This window comes from Hyperolius riggenbachi, chromosome 8 (assembly GCF_040937935.1).
Source record: "Hyperolius riggenbachi isolate aHypRig1 chromosome 8, aHypRig1.pri, whole genome shotgun sequence".
Lineage (NCBI taxonomy): Eukaryota > Metazoa > Chordata > Amphibia > Anura > Hyperoliidae > Hyperolius > Hyperolius riggenbachi.
The window spans coordinates 231,919,681-231,930,203 of record NC_090653.1 but is presented as its reverse complement, the minus strand read 5'-3'; positions in this window follow the sequence as shown (position 1 = coordinate 231,930,203).

Genomic DNA, 10,523 nt, shown 5'->3' with positions numbered 1-10,523 from the left:
TGCGTATAAAAGCTTGTAACAAAATATAAAAGCACACAGATATAAAGAAGTAAGGGTTTCCACTAATCCAAGGACTTAGAAGGCAGTAGGAAGTGAAGTCCAGGGAAGGATTAGATAGCCAGAGGAATATGATATGGAGGGGAATCATTGGCACATTGCTTTATAAACATTCGGGAAACACAAGTGGGTATCTTCGTGTTACATTATAGAGCCTAAATGTGGGCATCCTCTACTATCAATCCAGGGGGCCCATGTATTAAGGAATATCTCAGTATTATCAGCAATTTTTGCATTAATTTTTTCGGATATCATGGTGGAGTCAGTTCTGTTGATGACATCATTAACAGAGAGGTGTCTGGAACGCCAGTTGGCTGCTACATGGGTTTTAGCAGGGTTCAGAATATGTTGCATCAGCCTGTGCTCCGGGTGATTAAGAGTGGGCTGTTTGTGTCCCAGCAGAAAGGTCCAGGGATCTTTTGTAATTGATTTTGGGAGGGTTCGGGAGATAAGTTGAGTTATCTTATTCCAGAAGTAAGAAATTTTACGACATGTCCACCAAATGTGAACCAGTGAACCCAGGCTGGTGCAACCTCTGAAGCATCTATCAGAAGATAGTATTATCAAATACATGAAGCCTATGAGGGGTAAGGTATGTGCAGTGAAGCAATCTTAGAGACACCTCAATATGAGTGCTATAAAGGCTACCTTTAGCTAGAGTTTCAAAAGCTTCCACCCATTTTTCCTGAGAAGGCTCCGAGCCCAAGTCAGATTCCCACTTAGAGATAAATGGAAGTTTAGAGTCCGAGGGGCCCCCCCTCGGACTCTAAACTTGGGGGGTGATTTTGGTCCGAATACAGTATAGAGATTAGCCCTTTACAAAGAGGTTCATGGAGACAGATGGACTCAAATCTGGAAAGTTGCAGTTTGTGTGATCTGGGGGCCAAAGATTTGATAAAGTGGAGAATCTGCATGACTCGGAACGATTCAGAGGCCGGGATTTGAAAGGTAGTGGAGAGTTGGTTAAGGGAGAGGGTAGAGCCACTAACCAGTACATTCCTCAGGGTGTTTAGTTTGTGAGAGGTCCACCAACGAAAGGCTAAAGGGTCTAAGCCACTTGGAAAATCAGGGTTGCCCCAAAAGTGAGTCAGGGTCAGGGATTGAAGAGAAAACTTGAGCCTCACTCTGTTCCACAAGCTCAGTGAGTGAAATGTGATTGGTGATAACTGTTTAGTTACTTTATGGGCTTTAGTTGTGGACCAAAAAAAGGCCCTGCCAAGTGTAAGGAGATAAACTAAGGTTCTCAATTTTGACCCATACAGGGTCTTGGGATTCTGTAAAAAATTTACCTTTGGACATTTATTATGCCTCAGATCCTCTTTAAACCGTCATAGCATATGCCCATGCAGTATTTATAGAGTCATATACCACTCCCCAGCCCCACTTCTGAAAGTTATGACCTCCCTGGAATTATCTTCGTATAAACAACAAACAAAAACAAAACAAAACTCAATTATGGTACTGACCTGTTGCCAATTAGCTTAATTATCAATGAGCTGTTCCAGCCAGAGGCGTATCTAGAGGGATGCAGGCATGGAATGCGCCATGGGTGCCTCTTAGTGGGGGCGCCGAGAAGATACCAAATGAACCAGCACTGGAAGACTTTCATGTTGGTCTTTTATTCACATGCACAGTGAACAAAATACAGCCAATATCCGTCTCAGTATGTGGCTGTAATTATAGCCCTATGTATTCAAGCTCATGCTGCAGTGCAATGGAATCATCACAGGATAGTGGGAGTGGAGTTACACTGAGACAAAGTTCCAACGGACTGTAGCCATTTTGGATGGTAATCCAGTCCTTTGTCAAGTAGTAAAGACAGAATCTCCTCCCACAAATCATCGATTAGAAATAAATCTAAGGATCATGCAGTATCTGAGATGTATCTTTGCTGAGATGGGACATAGTGTTGCGCAATGCCGATTCCAAATATTGCAACAAAGGCCTAAAAATAGAAGAGGAGGAGATAGAGAAAAGGCTCTACTTAGAGCAGAAGCCTAACTATTATTTGAGGGATAAGTACAGTAGCTTGCAAAAGTATTCGGCCCCCTTGAAATTTTCCACATTTTGTCACATTACTGCCACAAACATGAATCAATTTTATTGGAATTCCACATGAAAGACCAATACAAAGTGGTGTACACGTGAGAATTGGAACGAAAATCATACATGATTCCAAACATTTTTTACAAATCAATAACTGCAAAGTGGGGTGTGCGTAATTATTCAGCCCCCTTTGGCCTGAGTGCAGTCAGTTGCCTATAGACATTGCCTGATGAGTGCTAATGACTAGATAGAGTGCACCTGTTTGTAATCTAATGTCAGTCATATACAGCTGCTCTGTGACGGCCTCAGAGGTTGTCTAAGAGAATCTTGGGAGCAACAACACCATGAAGTCCAAAGAACACACCAGACAGGTGGCTCTCATACGCTTTATGGACCTGAACCAATTTTATATGCTCCTATACTGCCTGATGTTGACCGCGAAACGCGTTGCGATTTTATGGAGTTGTGAATAAATTGTATATAATTTTACTCTGCATTTGAGTATATGTCCACTACCAGAGGGAGGTAAGTCCACCTCGACTTCCCTCTTTTTTATCATTTTTAGAACATTGTTTTACTCTGCTTGGCGCCTCTGTTCGTACATATTACATCTTTATCACTTAATACACTCAGAACAGTTGCTGTTAAAATTTGATTTTTATGGTGACAATACCGCCTTAAGAAAATAGGACATACAGTGCTGCCCATAACCACTCATACCCCTGTCAAATTTTGACTTAAAGTGGAACTGTAATTTTTGCTGTAAACAAACAGTTTCATTTACTTGGGGCTTCCCCAAACCCCCAGCAGTCGTCCGGTCCAGCGCCAGTCCTGCCCAAGCCTCCATTCTCCCGCCGTGGCTAAGCTTTAACTGTGCCTGCACGCCCCGGGCTACGCGAAGCTTTCTTCGCCTTCCAGCCCGCAATAGCAACCTGCTATTAGTGCAGGACGCTATTGTGGGCTGGAACGCAAAGAAAGCTTCGCGTAGCTCGGGGCGCGCAGAAGATCGAGCAGGATGCACGATATCAGTTGATTGCACATGAATCGGCTACATGTGATTCAATCGACTCTGAATCAATGTTTGCATTCAAAGTATGGAGACACAACAACAGTCAGATCGATTAGTAAAGGTGAATTGCATAGGATATTGCTTGTAGTGTGTGGGTCACGAGTTGATTGACTTTCGATCAACCATACTGAAGTCGATCGCTTTGTTGATTGAATCAGAATCGCTAGATGTATAGCTACCTTTATGCTGGGAATACACGATCAGATTTTTCAGCAGATTTACTGTCCGATCAATTTTGCGATCGTTTTTCTGATCGATTTCCATTCACTTCTATGAGAAATCGATCAGAAAAACGATCGAAAATCATATCGGAAATGATCTATCGAACCATCTATCTACCAAAAAATCTCATGGTGTATTCCCAGCATTCTACACCAGTGCTGTATGTATGGCATCACAGAAACGGTATGACATCGCAGATACTGTACAATCTATGCAATCAAAGACAAACAGCAAAAGATTTGTTACCTAATAGAGATAACAAGCTAATTAGCCCTGGACAAGAGCTCAGCATGTTGAGGTGAATATCTTTTAATCTAGGAAACCCTGATAAAAAGGTATTCACCTCAAAACACTAGGGACCTACTCAGAGCTAATGGGCTTTGATGTCTGAAATGGGCAACAATTTTTGCTGTGTGTCTGTAATTGCATACATTGTATTTGTGATGCTTGAAGCGAGTAGATGCGGCCGCGATGCTCCTTATCAATCGAGCCGCTGATGCGGCTCGATTGATAAGATCCGACAGGACGGATCTCCGCACCGCCGATTCCCTGCTCGCTCCCCGCGAGGGGACAATGGCAGGGAATCGAGAGGAAGAGAAGCGGCGCCGGCGGGGACGAGCGGGGAATCGAATGCGGCGCAAGCGCGGCGAGCGGGGACGCGGCGGGCACGCGGAAGAGGCGATCCGGCGGCTAATCGAGCCGCCGGATCGCTGCAATGTCCCATAGTGTAGATGGGGCTTTACAATGCTGCTGTATAACTACACTGGATAAAATGTTTTTAGCCCTTGCAGGAGATAGATTTATGATTTTTGTACAGCTTTTGTTATGCAGTAGAATCTCGTTATAGTAAACTCTGGATATAGTAAACTCAGTCCTCAGCAAATGCATATGTATAAATATATAATGAATGACCAATTCTGATATAGTAAACTTCTGATATAGTTAATTACATTTCCTTGGAATTTACTATAAGGCTGCTTCCACACAGGGACGTTACAGGCGCACGTTAGTGCAGCCTGTAATGCTCCCCCAACGCACAGCAATGTAACACAAGTGGGCTGTTCACACAGTCCACGTTGCGTTACATGTAACGCTGCACGTTCTTAAGAAAGTGCAGCATGCTACGGTGTTAGAGCGGCTTAAGCCGCGTTAGACTGTCTGCACATGCGCAGTCATGTTGGGGAGGAGCGGAGAGCGGCCAGGCACATGGCTAATTAATATTCACTGCACGTTGTGACGTGCAGTGTTTACTTCCTGGAGCGACCGCTCTGTGCGGTGATTGGACGGCGGGACCACGTGATGCCGCATCCGTCCAAGAGTACGCAACACGGCATCACAGACGCCAGAGTGAGCTGCACAACGCGGCTCACTCTGACGTCCACAACGAAGAGCACCAGGCCTTGCGTTAGGTGCACGTTATGCGACCTTAACGTAGCACCTAACGCAACGTCTCGGTGTGCAAGTAGCCTAAAGGAGTACTACTGTTGTACTGTACACTTGATTTTAATAAATGCAGTACATACACTTTCTTCTCAAGCATCTTAAAGGGACCCTTAGCAGTATCATAAATCAGGCAAATGAACTCACCTGAGGCTTCTTCCAGCCGCTCGTAGTCAATGAAGTCCCTCCGCATCCTCTGGGCTCCCCCTTGTTCTACCCCCAACGGCTCCGTTAGAGCAGCAACTTTGGCCAAAGTCATGGGCCACTGCGCATGTGCTGTCCCTCTTTGCGCTCGTCTCCCGTCAGCATAAGCGTTGTGCACATGCACGATTCTTGAAAGAATGAACTGCACGTGTGCAGAATGCTTACAGCATTGGGCGCTCAGAGAGGCCGTGCATGCGCACTGGCCCACGAGTTCGTCCGAAGTTGCCATTGTAATGGACCCACTGGGGGCAGAACGGAGGGAGCCCGGAAGACGCTGAGGGATTTCACCGACTAACAAGGGGCTGGAGGAAGCCCCTGGTAAGGTAATTTACCTGATTTATGTTACTGCTAAGGGTCCCTTTAAGGTGCCCATACATCTAGTGATCTAACCAAGAGACAGATCTCTCTCTGATCAAATGTGATCAAAGAGAGATCTGTTGGCTGCCCATGCACCAGCAAACCAATTCCCAAGCGATTTCAGCATGAACATTTTGGAAATCAGCCTCATGATGCCACATCTGCCGCCTCGGTGTCCACCCAAATGGTAATGTGCCCATGCATTAAAATATCTCACCTGTCTGGCCGCCAAGCGTCCAGCTGCTTCTTCTCCCTCAGTCTTGTGTCATGTGGCTGCCGCGTATAGCACTGGCGCGTGTGAAGTCACACATGTGCCACATCCTATACACAGAAGTCACATGGGACAAGAATGTGGAAGCACAGCTGGTCACTTGGCTGCAACTGGACACGTAAGATATTTGAATGCACAGGGGGCATATTAACATTTGGGGGACAGCGGAGGTCATGTTCATTGGTCGACATATCGCTTGCCATTCCCACCGCGCACCCGATTCACCATGTTGACGCGAGATTTTCCAGCTTGCTTGATCGATACATTTGATCGATTTCAGCCCAAGATCGGTTATATTGTTGATCAGGCATGCTTGTTGTGCCACAGATTCCATAATAATTTTCGATTCAGATGGTCGATCGGCCACAAAATCGCCAGATGCATGGCCATCTTTACTTTACTTGCATACTACTGATTTAGACTATCCAATTCAAAATGATCATATATTTTTGTAAAAAAATTAAAAACGTCTCAGTTTCAAAGTTAAAAGTAGAGTTTAAATAATAGTAGAGTGAAAATAATTGTATTTTGATTTTATTTACATTTTAACTAGTGTCACAACAACAGGGTTACAGAAGGAAGTGTGCAAAAATAAAAAGAGGGCAATGGCTCTTCTGTTCTGTCGCAGAGTGATGGGTCCGACAGATTTAAGAGAACTGGACTCCAGGCTATGTTAACCACTTGAGGACTGCAGGGCTAAACCCCCCTAGTGACCAGGCAATTTTTAGCTAAATTGGCCACTGCAGCTTTAAGGCCAAGCTGCAGGGCCGCACAACTCAGCACACAAGTGATCCCCCCCCTTTTCTCCCCACCAACAGAGCTCTCTGTTGGTGGGGTCTGATCGCTCCCCCCATGTTTATTTTGTTTAAAATTGTTTTGTTTTGTTTCTTCAAAACCCCTGTTTCTTTAAGTTTATTCCCTCCCTCCCTCCCTCCCCACAGCCAGCCAATTATGGCGATCGGCTGTCATAGGCTTCTGCCTATGAGAGCCGATCGCTCTCTTGTCCCCCATGGGGACAGCCGTGTCACATGGCTGTCCCCAGTGCAGCGCTGCTGCTCACCGCAGCGCTGCACCTAGTAAATAGACGGCGTGATCGCCGACTAACAGTCTCCCGAGCGGCAATAGCCGCTCGGAGACTGAAGGCGGGGCAGAGCTCCGCCCTCCGAGCATGAGATGCGCGCGCACCGTGCGCGCGATCTCATGCAAAACAGAGCCCCAGGACTTTACGCCAATTGGCGTTAGGCGGTCCTGGGGCTGCCGCCGCGGCCACGCCTGCTGGCGTGACGCGGGCGGCAGAAGGTTAATATTGATGTGTGCTGCTTGTATTTTGCAAAGTGTAATGTGTGACCAGATTGATGATTCTCATCGAGTGTGACAAAATTGTTACACCTCCTCGAGTAGCAAATAGTTTCCTATAGCTAAGGACGTGGACCCTGCAGTTTTTGGCCAACATTGGTATATTTTGCACTGCCGTAATCTCTGCCCCCATGAAACCTGGAGAATTAGCATCACTGGAAAACAGAAAAATCTAATAAAGGCACTGGGAAACTGGGAAATATAAATGAAGGCACTGGGAAACGGATAGACATCACCAGTGGCACTGGGAAGCTGTGAAAAATGCGAGAGGTACTGGGAGGTTGGGAAAAATGACCAGAGGCACTAGGTAGATGAGAAAAATTTGCATAGGTACTGACAGTGGCGTAGCTAAGGAGCTGTGGGCCGCGATGCAAGTCTTACAATGGGGCCCCTCAAGCACTCTATACATAACAATTGATACGGCGCACCAAAACCTTCCAATGGCAACTACAGTGTCAGAGAGGTGCAAGAAGGGGGTGGGGAACAGTGTGTTAATCATTACCACTGTTCAAAGTATCTATAGAAGTGATTATTATGAGCACAGGACCAATAGAGAGCTAATACTGTAGTTGAGGGAGGGCCCTTCGGGGCCCCTCTGGCCCAAGGGCCCCGATGCGGTCGCTACCGCTGCACCCCCTATTGCTACGCCCCTGGGTACTGAAAACTGGGAAAATGAGAAGCTAGGCAAAATGACCAGAGGAACTGCACAGATGGGAATAATTACCATAGGCACTGGGAATCTGGGGGGAAAAAAAGACCAAAGGCACTGGGAATCTGGGGGAAAAAAAAGACCAAAGGCACTGGGAAGTTGGGAAAAATTACCATAGGCACTAGGAAGCTGGAAAAAATGACCAGAGGTACTGGGAAGATGGGAAAAATTACCAAAGGCACTGGGAAGCTGGGGAAAAATTAGCAGAGGCACTGGGAAGCTGGCAAAAATGACCAGAAGTACTGGGAAGATGGTAAAAATTACCAAAGGCGCTGGGAAGCTGGGGAAAAATAAGCAGAGGCACTGGGAAGCTGGGAAAAAATGACAAGAGCCACTGGGAAGCTAGGAAAAACGACCAGAGGCACTAGGAATCTGGGAAAAAAACCAAAGGCACTGGGAAGATGGGAAAAATGGCCAGAGGTACTGGGAAGATGGAAAAATGCCAAAGGCTCTGGGAAGCTTGGGAAAAATGAACAGAGGCACTGGGAAGCTGGGAAAAATGACAAAAGGTACTGGGAAGCTGGGAATAATGACCAGAGGCACTGGGAAGCAGGGAAAAATGACCAAAGGCACTAGGAATGTGGGAAAAATGACCAGAGGTACTGGGAAGATGGGAAAAATTACTATAGGCACTAGGAAACTGGGTAAAAATGACCAGAGGTACTAGGAAGATGGGGAAAAATGACCGGAGGCACTGGGAAGCTGGGGAAAAAAGACTGGTCATTTTTGCTAGGCAAAATGACCATAGGCACTAGGAAGCTGGGAAGAATGACCAGAGGCACTAGGAAACTGGGAAGAATGACCAGAGGCACTGGGAAGATGGGCCATTTTTTTTAGAATAACTGGAAAACTGAGAAAAATCACTTAACACACTGGGAGTCTGGAAAAAATGATTGAAGGTACTAAAAAACTGCGATTAATTATTTGACACATATTATTACTTGCACTGGGATGCTGGAACTAATTTCTAGAAGCACTGGGAAGCAGGGAAAACTACTAGCAACATCAGGAAGCTGGGAATAATTTCCAGGGCCACTAAAAACCTGTGAATACATTATACCAGAGGCATTGGGAGTCTGAAAAAAAATCACTAGAGCCACTAAAAACCTGTGAATACATACCAGAGGCACTGGAAAGCTGGGACTATTCTGAGAAGCACTGGGAAAAAGGGCAAACTACTAACAGCGCTGGGAAGCTGGAACTTATGGCTGGCACTAACAATGCAATTTTCCCATCAGATGGACAGGAAATTTTGTTTAATAATTCCCATGTTCAACCTGCTTCTGATCGAGATGGGGATCGATTTTGAGATCAGTGCTGCACAAAATCCCTTTGTCAATCAGAAGCAGATCAAACATGTTGGAAATGATTGAACAACGTGAAATTTCCTGTCGATCTGATTGGAAGTTTGCATAGTGTGTACTAGGCATACTTTCTAAAAGAACTGGAAAGCAGGGAACCTGAACATAACAAAGCCAAGTTACAACAAGTGCCTGAGGCAGGGAACACACTTGCAGGGATTGTGTGCGATTTGCTTCAGACAGCAAAACGCGCACGGCTGCACAGGCTACCGTCCATTCATGTTTTTAAAATCGTACAGCTTTCTGCTTTTTCCCACACGTCACACACGTTTGCAATCACAGTGTATCCCTATTGCAAACAAAAAATTGTCTAACGTATGTGTCAAAACGTTTGCGGAAAACACAATCGCAAAAACACTGCGGCAGAGACCTGAGGCTGCATTTCCACTTGTGCGGTGCGAATCGCCGCGGTAAAAATTCGCATGCGGATGCGAATTTCGCATGCGGGTCTATGAGAATTTTCATGCGATTTCGCATGCGAATTCGCATGGATGACTATGTATGCGAATTTAACCATGGCAGTGCTGGTGTGCTTTTCCATTGTTTCTATGCGAAATGAAAATTCGCATACCCAAACCTCATGCGAATTTCCTATTAAATACATTGTATGCGGTTCGCACAGCGGTATGCGGTATGCAAATTCTGATGGCTCTGCCATGCGAATGTTTTCTGCACAGAAAAACGCAAAGGAATCCTGACAAGTGGAAACAGTCCCATTCACTTGTATTGCTATGCGAATAGCATACGAAAAACGCATGCAAATTCGCGATAGTGGAAATGAGCCCTGAGAATCACAGGGAAAACTGCCCCTGGAGCTCATTCACATTACATAATGTGTGCACGAACACGATTTCGCACACGCGTTATGACCTACGGGAGAACGTCTGGAAGTTGCAGTTCGACGCTGATCAGTGGCGCTAGTCGTAATTAACCAGACGGGAAAACACCAGCGCTGGACGATACGAAGCACCCAGATGCATTGCAACGTAACGCTCTGGAACACTTTGTCTAATGTGAAAGGAAACATGAAAGTCAATAGACTTTCATGTTACCCCGCTTACAGCATCCTAGGAGCTAGCCGTCAAAACGCATGGATCAGCTCCTAGTGTGAAATAGCCCAAAGTGTGTTCTCTGCCTGACTTTAGTTTTGGTTCCTTTAAATTTCATGGCATCAATCTACACAGAACACTGAATATTCTCAGCATGTTCCAAGTCTCCAACATTCTAACATAATACAAGAAAAAGGCTGCCTGGCTGGCAAAGACTGATGACACTTTAGTCATGCCTTTGACGTCACGTTAACCTCATGTCCTTGATGTCACATTAACCCTTTGAATTAACGTCACACAACACAAATCATCCACAGCAACTTCGTTAATAATAAATACTGTTGATACTGATCTGGAACGCCTGTCTTACAGAATAATAACC